At 42.7% G+C, this 12,242-nt stretch overlaps 1 protein-coding gene across 5 annotated transcripts in view; it reads right to left on the reverse strand.

Moving 5' to 3' along the window:
• The window catches only part of RGS6 (regulator of G protein signaling 6), a 232,494-nt gene extending 232,188 nt beyond the window's left edge, over positions 1-306 (reverse strand). For 3 of the 5 annotated variants that reach the window (XR_007377783.1, XM_048949076.1, XM_048949079.1), the window contains exon 1: positions 84-306. The gene's annotated coding sequence lies outside the window, so the exon portion shown is untranslated. The remainder of the gene's footprint in view (positions 1-83) is intronic. The other 2 variants (XM_048949080.1, XM_048949081.1) reach the window with 2 other exon arrangements.
• Between the last annotated feature and the right edge of the window lie 11,936 nt (positions 307-12,242).

A 12,242-nucleotide genomic window follows, 5' to 3' on the forward strand; every position in this document is an offset into this window, starting at 1 on the left:
GGCAGCACGGCAGAACCGCTGCACAACAGCCCGCCCGGAGACGTCCTCACCCCACCTGCCCTGGCCCACCCTCACCTCATTACCTTGGCAACCGCGCCGCCCTTCCGCCCCTCGCGCCTCCTCAGGGGCGGCGGCGAGACGGGGCCATGGCGCAGCCTCCTCGGTGGGCTCTTTCTCCGCGCCTCTTCTCGGATGCCCCTTCTCCTCCGGCCGGCAGAGCAGAGAACGGCGGGCACACCGTGCCTGCCGCTCGCTCCCGCCGGGCGGGGCGGCAGGGGCGGATCCGACCCCGTGGCTGTTGCAGCGCCCGCTGCGGGCGGGCCCGCCCGCTCCTCCCCGCCCCGCCCTGCCCTGCCCTGCCCTGCCTCGCGAAGCGCAGAGCCGGGCCTGGGTCTCCCTCCCCGGAGTGAGAGGAAAGTTCGGCCCCGGCGCCCTGAGGGGGCAGGCAGAGCCCGAGGGGAGTCCCGTTCCGCTTTTCCACTAAAGGCAGATCAATATCGAGTTGTCCCGATGCCGCGGCCTGGTTAAGGACACCTCAAGGACCGTAAGAGGAAAAATCTGCACCTGGTCCAGTTGTGGCTGAGCCGTTGTTCTTAGATGCCCACCTCCAGATGCCCAAAGCCTCAGTGAAGTTTGTCCGCTGGTGGGATGGAGAAAGTAGTGCTGCCTTGTACACGTTTAGCATGGTCTTGATACTTCACTGTCAGCATCACTTATGTTTGGTTGTGTTTTCTTGCTGTTTCCATTGGGCACACTTCATGACCACACAGGGTCTAATTTTACATTTTAGCCATCTTGCACTCTCACTCCTGTTGTGCTGTGTGGTACAATTGGGTACAGCTCTCCTGGGTTCCTTCAACACTCACAATGCCCAGCAGCAACCAGGGCTGCTGGCATCAGGGCCCTGCACACCTCCCACAGCCACAACAGCTTCAACAAAACTGCTCTGAAGCACACAGCTCTTGTAAGCAAATCTGTTGCATGGGCAGAAGCCATCACTGTTGGCTGCAATGAGTTTCTGTGCATTAATTAGATGTGCAAAGGTGCTTGCATGCTTCCTACGGACATGCTCCACCAGTTCCTCCTTTGGATAGGAATCTTGTTCCCTTTCTTTTCCTCCCGAAAGAGAGCTAAGACACCTTTGCTCAGAAGCAACAGCAGTGCCTGCGGTAACCCCACAGACAGATGCTAGAGACACTTCCCCTGCAGGTCCTTCCCCTCCGTGTGCTGTCAGAAAGGCACTGCAGGGCATGGTTCACTAGCTTACTGGCTCTTACAGCACATCACAGTGTGCTGCTTTGGAATTATTAAAATGGGTTAACTCTTATACGACATTGTGGGGTGCTGTTATTCACACTAAAAGCAGCTCAGCTAGTTATTCACTTACACTAATATTTATTCTGAAAAATGTCATCATTTTTACCTTATCACAGAGACTGATTTAAATAACCAAAGCACACCTTTTATAAAGCTCTTGTACCTCCTGCTCAAACCTGTAGCTGGGCACATGCTTTCCTTCACAGGTCTGTTGGTCCAGTAACTAAGCCTTACCCTGTGGCACTTCCTCCAAAAGATAGTCATTAAGTGTTAATTATAAGAAAAAATGGAGTTGCTGGCTCAGGCCACAGAACTGGGGCTATTTCCCATGGGCACAGAAGAGGAGTCAGTGCCACTCTCTGGCTGAGCATGTGAGGAAAGCAAAGAGGTTTTCAGAGTTGCTTCAAGTAGGTTCTATTTTTCATGAAATGTTTAACAGTGACCCAGTTTTACTATGGCTTTCACTGTCTTGGTTTTTCTTATCTCCTGTGTCTTAGCCTACATCATTAGAACAACAGAGCCATAGGCTTTACAGACACTGCTGCAGCAGTCTAAGACCTTAGCTGGTGTGTTAATTCCTCTCTCCTATTTTGTTTCAGGCAGCTCCTATGACACAGTTTCTTTGTAGTTTTAAGGAGGCTTTAGCCTATCTTTTTTGTCACACACTGTGGATGTTTTTTAAAGTGTTGGTTCAAAGCCCTTCGCTTGTTTCATGATACAGTTTCAAGTACCAGACTGTAGCAGTAGTTTTGAATTCCTCAGCATTTTTAGAGAAAGATCTTTTGCTCTGTAAATATTCAATTAACTTTATCAAATTTATGGTAACATTGACTAGGTTTGAAGGTTTATGAGCAGCACAGCCTCATGCTAGCATTCAGCAGGAGCAAGGTATAGGGTACTGCTAGTTTTGCCCACCTTGCTTCCTCTATCTGGAGTTTCAGGAAGAAAAAAGATTTCTGTATCTTTTCATTGTAACCACTATCCTGTGGAGCAAGCAATGCTTTCACTTTTTCACTTTCTTTCACTGTGCATTATGTAAGGTGGGTATTCTCAGTCGCCATTTCACAGTACCTTTCTGCAATTCTTAGCTGGTCTTTCCAGAAGACTTTTACGACTTCTGATCCTCTATGGCATATGCTAAGTTCTGCATGGATTAAGCAGAAAAATGCAGCAATTACAAAAATAGGTTATTTCAGCCATTCAGCTTCAAACAAATAAAGTCTGCAGAAAACTGGCACTTCCTTCCACCTCCATCTGGAAATCCATCTCCATTCCATCTCCATTCCACCTCTCTGGAAATTCCATCGGTGGAGAGGCAAGTATGAGGAGACTTGCTCCACTGTCCTTTTGCATACCCTTCCCCAGAGGGAAAGCTTGTGCAGGAGGTGCTGCCATGTCTGCCAGATGTCCACGAGTACAAATGCTTTCTCTCCAGGGAGAGCTTTCCCTCAGGATCTCTGCCCACAAGAGGTTGCTTTAATCCATGTTAATGTGCTTTGCAGAAATAGAACTTGTCAGGCTGAAGAAGGCAGGTAGTGTGCACTGGCAGTTTTCAAGCCGTGAGTTAAACAGAGTAAGCCAAATGTGTACATTTAGATCTATAAGGATCTAGAAGAACAAAAACAGAGCCTGTTCCTACCTTTGTGCAACAGGATTGCAGATGTCTTTGCAAACATGAAATTTGTGTCAGCTCTGATGCTTCTTAATTTTTGGGTGATCTTTGACAAACTTCTCGGTAACTTCTTATCATTAGGAAAATTAAATGGTGCATTTCATGTGTGGGAGAACTTGTTCCTTAATTGTAGAGCAATGACAAAACCAAACATACTGAGAAGAAATTTATTATATAAAGTTAAAAACATCAGAATGCCATGAGTAGTGGCCCCCCTTGCTCATTTTTATCCATAAAGAATACTGTGGAAAAGAAATAGAGTGTATGCAAGTGCACTTGGGACAGCCTGGAAGACCTTGTTTGTTGGTTGTTTCAAATACGGTTGTGTAAGAAGCTTTGTCTCATACTATCTGGGGCTGGTCTGGGGACTACAGTCCCAAAACGGACCAAGAGCAATGCAGCTAATCAGAAGGGAAACAATTCAGTTTCCTCAATGCCCTAAATCTTGCTCAAGCAAAACCGAGGCTTCCTTTTCACTCCTGCCTTGGAAATCACACATCTGAACAAATCAGAGCCCTGGCCAATTGAGGAGATTAGCAGTCATCCTTCCTGCACTAATCGTACATGTTGAGAGGGGATTTTAAGTTTTTCCATCTTCAATGGCTAGGACTCTGCTAAGATCTCTCCACCACTTCTTCCTAATCCCCAGGAGATCAGTTCCTTGACAGCTGGCACTCTTTCTGAAAGGGATCACCTCAGACTCAGAACTTGCCAAGATTTCTCAGGCCAGAGCCTCCACTTCTGCCACCTTAAGTGTCAATGAAGTGTTATGAAAGCTCGCTGCACTTAATGGCAGAAATGAGTGAATTCCCATAGAATTTAGGCTTTCTCCAGATAGCCTGCTCCTACTGGACTGGAAAGGGTGCGTAAGGAATACTTGTTTTGAGTAAATCACAGAATCCTTTGCTATTCTGTATACTGCAGGAGTTTCCTGTGGATTCTTTCTGTTTGAAATAGGTTTTATCATGATTAATTACATAAGCTGCGATGGGAGCTGGTGTGCAGTGGGAACGAGGAGCCTGAAGTGTGGAGGAAGGCATGAAATGTGTTTATAAAAATGCTTGCAAGTACCAAGATGCAGTATGTGCTTGTCATAGCTCTGATCATGCTGCTTATTTGCCATGTCCCTCTCACCACTATTTATCTGCATCTTATTAAACTGCACATTTGCCAAAGCAGAAACTGTATCATCTCCTGCATTTGAAAAGCATTTAACATATGGAAGAAATTGAAAATATCACCATAAGACAAATTTCTTTCCTGTACTTGTATGATTTATAGTACCCACCAACACGTCTCAAGTACTGAAATGTATGTCTGTGTACTTACATATGCTCACTTTGTGTACACTCACACATTTTTGCATATAGAATCCATTCTCTAATAGTAATAAACATTTTACAGGGTGTTGATGGTTTATTTAAACCATGTGGCACCACTTCTCCCTCTTTGGCTCAGTTATGCAGCTGAACACAATGTGTTTTCTTTTGTGAACAGGGCACTTTAACGCTGGACACTAACTTTTGGTGAATATTCAGTTAAATATTTTTCTTCTGTTTGTTTTTCTGTTAAAAGCAGTGAAGTCTGAGGGGTCAAACATATCTACAGTTTGAACGAGTAGTCCCTAACACTCACTTTCAAACTCAAGTAAATATTGATTCATGACTTTCAGATACTGTTCCATCTTGTCTGCTGCTGAGAAGGTGCCACACTTGGGAGAAATGTGAAAGACCAACCCTAACAGGCAGGATGTGACAAGAAGGTATGGCTGAGAGGGGTCAGGTGTGCAGCACTCATGAAAACAAGTACTAACTGAGGAAGCTCACTTCTTCTAGGCTTTTGATAGAGACAGTGGGTAAGGAAAGCTGAGTTCCAGAACTGGGGTGCAACCTCTGATGCTCAGCACCGCACCAGAAAGAATTCTTTTTTTCTCTGCTGAGCACAAAAAGAGGTGAAGGAGGTTTGCCTCACTGGGCTGCAGTTACTCTTCTTTAGTTTTGTGAACCCCCCCTTACCTGAGTAGCCAGACATGCACGTGTCTCAAGACGTTTTGCACATCTCAGAAGTGTGAAACATGCAGTGGATCCAGGACTCAGCTTCAGTCTAATCTTCCACCTCTCTGGCCAGAAGAGCTGCACCAGAAACTCTCTGAAACACACTCCCTACTTCAATAAGCCTGCTAACCTTTAGGAACAAAGAGATTGATAGAGCCATTTCAGTTAGAACCATTTTGAACTGTTCTGCTATGTTAAATAAGAACACGAGAACAAGACTTGCACAAAGCTTAAATCAAAATAATATGTAAGATTTATTTTTAAAAACATGTGTTTTATTTTTCTCATTATCCAAGAAACTGGTCCAAATCTGCACCTTACTGGGAACACCACCACAGATCTTTAAATACGCTTCATGCCAGGATCTCAGAGGACATTATAAATAATGGAGAAACAGTAAGACCTGAAATCCTCCTACAGGTAAATAACCGTGGTTGGCATGGTTAAAGTTCTGCCATTTGCTGAAGTTGTGTGTGCTTTTTATGTTCTGCACTGTGTGTTCAGATTGCTGATATTCTAATCAAACTATGGCTGCTTGAGCTGGAGCGTTTCATTTTACAGATCAGCACAAGGCTGGCTTTTAGTTTTTCATCTTTTATTTTTTTAATGTTCCAGGAAAAAAAAGCCTGCTTAACTCTCTCCAATGGGATCTGGAGGGGAAAAAAAAGTCTTTTTCCCATGTTAAATAAATTCTTTTAACTGAATATTCCAATGTTTTGAGGCTACCATTAAAAATGTATCAGGATGGGCCTGGGTAATGAGGATGTGCTGTTCTGTGAAAATCTGCCCAAATTTTGACAAGTTACGAATTCTGAAATTTTCAATTTGCTCCTGCTTACATTCTTAGCAACTGAAGGCTAAATTCCCCAGAAGCTGACTGCAGTGATGCATATTCAGATTAAGATAGTTAATTTTAACTAAACATGTAAATTACTCAGTGGGTTAGGTGTTTTTTTTTCTGCTTGTTATCAAACTGTAGCATAGAAGGGGACTGAAATCACTTAGTCTGTCTCACTGCCTCGGGTAGGATCAGCTGTGCCCAGTGTTACTCCTCAGAGGACCTTAAAGATGTAATGGATGTGCCGTAGACACTACAGGAAACTTATTCCTGTATTTAGGGAAACACTATCTGTCTTTCTCCTGATATTGAAGATGAATCTCTCTTGTTAAAATTGAAACCTATTATTTCTTGCCCTTTGTCATGGATATAGACAGCAGATCATCCTTGTTCTCTTTGCAGTGGACTTTCACCTTCTTTAAGACTCCTGCCCATTTTTCAGCATCAGATCAGATAGCAGCAGTTCTTTTTTCTTCCAGTCTGTGTTTTTTCCACATCTCTCCTTTCCAATTAGTCCATCCTGGAGTCAGTTATCCATCCTGTGGAATCTGTGCCCATGCAGGCAGTGCAGGATCATGTTCTTTTTTTTCCACTAGCCCAGCATTATTGACCGCAGTTCTATTTGCGGTATATGATGCCTGCTATATCTTTTACCACAGAACTGCTTTGAAGACCGCTTTTCTGTCCTGCATTTCTGCAGTTCCATGTTCCTATCTAAACGTAGTTCTTCATCTTGAATGCTACCCACATTTTCCAGATCATATCTGCAATTTATCAAGATCACTGAATTTTGATCCTGGCTTCTCACATACTTGCAGTCTCTTGCTGCTTGAAATTATCTGCAAATTTAATAACAACTGTCTTTGTGTCATCATTCAGCTCATTAATGAATTTAATGAATACTGCCACACTTAGATCAATCCTCTGTGGAACTTATGCAACTCATCCTTACATTCTGACAATAAAATATCTGTTAGAGTAAGGTCTGTTAATGCAACTCCATGCAAGGTTTTTGGTGTGAACATTTACAAGTTCACAATTTATCTTCTGTAAGCTAGTTGTTTATAACACTTTCTGCTATTTTTTTTCTTTGAGCAGGGTAGGAAGCAGCAGGAAATTCTTTTACTAATATACTTTGATGGGACTCAGATTTCAAAGAGGGTTGAGCAGAGCTGAAGCAAATTCTATATTTCATTAAAATACTTAATTGTGGGAAATATCTTGAGATGCACACTTATTAGCATTCCCAAGAGGTAGTCACGCTTAGGATATTGCCAATCTTTCTTTTTTCCTTCCTTCTAAAAAGGTTTCTCAGATTTCAGCTCAACAGCTAATGGCAATAGAGGAAAGCATAAAAATTGAAATATGAAGAAAGTCCTCAATACTCCACAGGTCAACCTCAGTCTGAGTAAACTTCTTGCGTTGACAGTGGCTTAGAGAACTTCTGCAAGTGTTTTTTCCTCCTTTGAACTCTATATTGTGCAAAGGAATAGTACCTCCATGACAGTTAAAACATATTTAGAAAAGGCCCACAGATCAGCTCATGTGGCTGTGAGCTATGATCTACCCACACACGCTAAAAAAACAGAGCTCTTTTTGATCTGTTATAATCAGGTGGTCCTTCTCATCCTTTCAGAACAAGAAGGAAATTTTCTTTGCGATGCTCAACTACTCACTTATTTGAATAATCCAAAAACACAAACCTAATTCTGGTATTTCTCCTTCTCTAACAGGTTAAGTATTCTGCACAGAAGAAGAAGCAGCAGCCTATTTCTGAGCAAATAACTTTGGGGAGCTAGCCTAGATGGGAACTCAGAAGTCATCTTGAAATGACAGCCATGTTTCTGTTCTTTATTAGACCTCATGCTTTTTTTTTTTGCTTCACAGCTCTGATGCTCTCTGTGAAGATGGAAATGAACTGTCCACATCCTGTCCACATCTGCAGGGAGCTGCAGGCTCACCGTGTGCCATCCCCATGGACGTAGCGTGCAGGATGCCCTGACTGGCCCTCCAGTCCCCTAGGGCTGCAGCAGAATTTTGGGATACAATGAACTAACAGATACCTGCTACCAAAATGCACTCCCCTCAGCCAGCTCCTGGCCACACCCTTCCCACACTTCCACCAGCTGGATCTAGTGGCCACGTGGCCATAGGAGAGGGTTGATTAGGCTGGGAAATCTAACGGAAAACAAAGCCAACAAATGGAGACTACTTTGCATCTTGAACAGGGATGTGAGACTGCCTTTTTCAAAGGCTCAGTTTAGATGCAAAGCATTACTTCTACATATTTCTTTTTTACCTTCCATCCTCCACATATAAGCCTCTGCCCACACGTTTCTAGTCATCTATTTTTAGTTCATTTAAATAGTTTTCTGTTTTAACTTACAGCTTTTAATCCTGTGCTCCATGACAAAATTCATCCTGGACTCTTTCCTGGCAGTCATCTTCACACAAGCTGTTGCACTTGTTTGGTCTTTGCAAGACCAGTTTGCACATTAATCTTCCAGTCAATTTCACAGTAATTTAGATTATCAGAAATTAATTCCCAACAAAGCTAAAAATACTCTGTTCATTCTCCTTGAAGGACAGTGTTGCCCAATGGGGATGATGCACAGAAAGAGGTAATATGAATCCTTCCCTACACTAAGTGACCTTATGAACTCTGCCAGGCCAGAAGTTAGGTCCTCCTTTTGGACAACATCCTAGACTTCCTTTGCAGCCATGGCAGGGCAATTAGTTTCACTTGTTTTGAATACAGATTTGATGATGGGATATGTTATCAAATGGGGATGATTCTATCTGCTCCTTCTCTTGAGGAGAGCCAAGACAACCAGTTCAGACAGCTGCTAAGGATGGAAACAAGGGGAGAAGAGACTCAGACAAGGGACTCTATTCAGAGGGATTTGCTCCCACACAAACCGTTAACCTCCAGGATTGTTTTCTAAACCTGAGAAGGAACCAAGAGAGAAGGACTAGGATGGACCGTGGCACATGTGATTTGTGGAGCTCACTGCTTCTTGTATTTAATGAACAACACTTTTTGCATATTTTTAGAGGAAAGCTATGAAAATGACAAAGGCAAACACAAAAGAAAAATGCAAAAATAACCACCTATTGGAACATCTTTATACATGTAACTTATGACATCTCAGAGGCTACAAGAGCTGGATATGCACCAGCATGCTATGAAATTTTTTTATGCAGATATTTTAGTTTAAGAAGAAAACTTCAGCAACAGTTTAACAGACTGCCTTCTCAGGGGGTTTCAAGTAGCTGGAAATTATCTTTTTTTTTTTTTATATATAGCAGCTGGACACATCTCTACACTGTAAGCATTTTGTCCAAGACTGAATGAGATTTTCAGGGAAAAACACTATCTGGTGTTATAGCAGATGTGGGAATGTCTTGTCACCTTAAGCTGCCCATTCTCAATTCTACAACTTCATTTACACAGAGAACACAGCAGCTGCTGAAAAATTTCCAGAGCAAGCAAAATAAAAAGGAGAGTAAAATCATCTTTTCAGAAGTGTCTTGCCATCTGGTTCTTACCATGCATGTAAATACTGTCCTTCTACAAAAAATCCCCAGTGCATATCAGGTTTTACTCAGTCTCTTCACATGCTCTTCCTTCAGTGCTTCTGCCTTAAATTTGAACAAGTGCTGCAGATCCAGAAAATCCATATATGCTGCCTATCAGCTCCTTGCCTTTTGCCCAGTCTTTCTATTAGGAAGAAAATTGCAACATCCCTACTGTAAGAAATGTACCTCTCTATGTAAACTTCTGCTTTCACAAGCCTGAAGCACTGCATGTAGGCTGCTGGTTGCTGCAATTAACAGTCTCATGAAACTAAACACCATGACTAATGCTGTGTTCCAGCAGAACTTCAGTTTTTCATTCTCCCTTTATTTCAGAAGCAAACACAATGCTATTTGCAACAGCTATTTTTCCCACCTTTTATTTTTGAAAAACATGTCATTCTGCGCTTGACTAATCTGCATATCTCAATCTCAAGGGCACCACTCCTTCCTTTCTTCATTCTCCTTTGGCACGATCTGCCTGCTTTCCTCAGGTGTTTCCCACTACTCCTCACCACCAAGGGTCAGCTCTGACCCTCGGTGTCCTTATAAAACATGCCCCCCCATGGCTTGGTGGTGATGGGTTGACGATTGGACTAGATGATGTTAGAGGTATTTTCCAGCCTTAACAATTCTATGATTTCTCCTTGCCTACCCAGCACGTCAGGACTTCAGCCACTCCTCACAAGAGTAACCAGCCCAGCTCTTCACTTTAGAACATCACAGACCTCAGTGAATGTGGGAAAGCTCAGACAAAAGAGGATCCCTGAATTTGTGATGTTTTCTATCTGCAAGCAGAGCTCAGTTTTCCAGCCTACACTTATATTCTCATAATTTCTGTGACTGAGGCACAAATATCCTCTAAGTTAGTTCTTCCACAATGTCAACATGGAATTGTGCACTTCTCTGGAAAAAATAATGAGAAGGCTGGCACCTTGCTTACAAGAAAGCTGCTAACTCTGCTTATGTTAGAGGAACGGAGCAGCGCATGTCTCGAGTCTGACACCAGATGCTCTTACACTCTCTTTTTCTCTACTGCCCAGAACTTCAAATAGTGTTCCCAAACACAGATTTGGATCTAGTTTTACAGAATTGGTATTCTCAATTCATAATGTATAGTTCATGTAGGAACTACAACTCATAAGTACGGAATACATAAATAAAGTTTGTAAACACAGAAGTCATATTCCTCCCACACACATTTCTACCTTTTGTCTGTGATGTTCAGCTGTACACAACAGTCCTCATTACTCTTCCTTCAGTCGGTGCCATCATTAGCTCTGGGCTCAGTGAACAAGAAATACTACTAAAATGTATAAAGAAAATAAAAATGGAGAGTGGGAAGCTCTCGTTAAGCATTTATGTTATCAGAAATAGACTGACAAGAGTAGGCACTGGTATGACAAGCATTTGCTAAAAAGGTGAATAGCTCTCACCCTGCATCACTTAACAGGCTGTGCCTGGGGGGGGATCTTACTCACAAGTCTGGCATACCTGGCACAATGACCTGGTCTGCCCCAAGCAGTGCAGGTGAATTCCCTGAGACTCTAAACAGCAATATGGACAAATTTGATCACTCAGTCCCTGAAGTCTCTGGTGGTCTGACTGCACAGCTGCAAACAGAGAGGTGACACAGCACGAACATTTCCAAAATATGCACAGACAAATATAAAACTCTTGTCTTCTCAGAATATAACCTAAACCCTCACAGTTCGTACCCCTTTTCAGGATATAAGCAAGTCCATACATCATGTCCTCCTACCAACACTTTCTTTCCCTTTGCTTTGGACAGAAAAATATCTAGATTATAATTGGAGATGACATGCTGTTACAAAGGAGAGCCATAAGGGAGCCCAACCAAAGAAAATCTCAAAAACTACTTTCCTGCAATAAGAACAGAAAAAAGAATAGCAAAGTCCTCACATGATCCTTTTCTCATCTTCTCCTCTCCCACATACCAGAGATGTGCTTTTATCTATGGTAAGCCAGAAAATGGGATGGGGAGATGACTCCAAGCCCTATGATGAAGGAAGGCTTTTTCTGAAGCATGGTGAATGTTATCCTACATACCACAAAGCACAACCCAGTAAAAGATACCCGAAATTCTGTAGAATGCAAACACCATCTCTGGGAACTTCCATTTTGGCTCAACTCAGAGATATTTATTTGAGATGGAGGTGGGGGTCCTGGTACAAGCTCATCTGTCACAGCACTGTTTGCTGCTATTAACTATCCTAAGGAAAATAACTGGGACTGCCTAAAGTGATCTCTGGCCTGAAATTCCACAGACCTCCTGAAGAATCTCTCATGGAAAGAATTTCCATAGTTATGAAATGCAAAAAATACTGCTTTTTATATTCTCTGTTTTCTTTCAGCACACCCATGTTCCTTCACGCAGAATGCTTGCACAGGCCCAAAATATACTTTACTACTCAGCATTGTGTAAACCACATGATGCACTGCAACTTGTCTTCTCTGTAAAATATGCCGGCTTCACCTTCTCCATCTGTTGTGAAATGGAAATCTTGTCATTCTCCCAATGATGTTATTACTTGTGTTGAGGCCATGCTGTGTTTGCATGGACTCTTTCTGATAGGCAGCCAGAACAGAAGGCTGTACCTGGAAGATGATGTGTGTTTTCAGTTGCACCTGTATTTGACCTCCCAGGAGCAGTGACTGTATATTTTCTGCTATCTGTTTTCCAAAACCTTTTCAGAATATCATTTTCACTTTGATCCCTAACTCCAGGTTTCTTAGCACCAGCAGGACTTTTCCCTGCCAAGTG

Source organism: Lagopus muta, chromosome 6 (assembly GCF_023343835.1).
Source record: "Lagopus muta isolate bLagMut1 chromosome 6, bLagMut1 primary, whole genome shotgun sequence".
NCBI lineage: Eukaryota > Metazoa > Chordata > Aves > Galliformes > Phasianidae > Lagopus > Lagopus muta.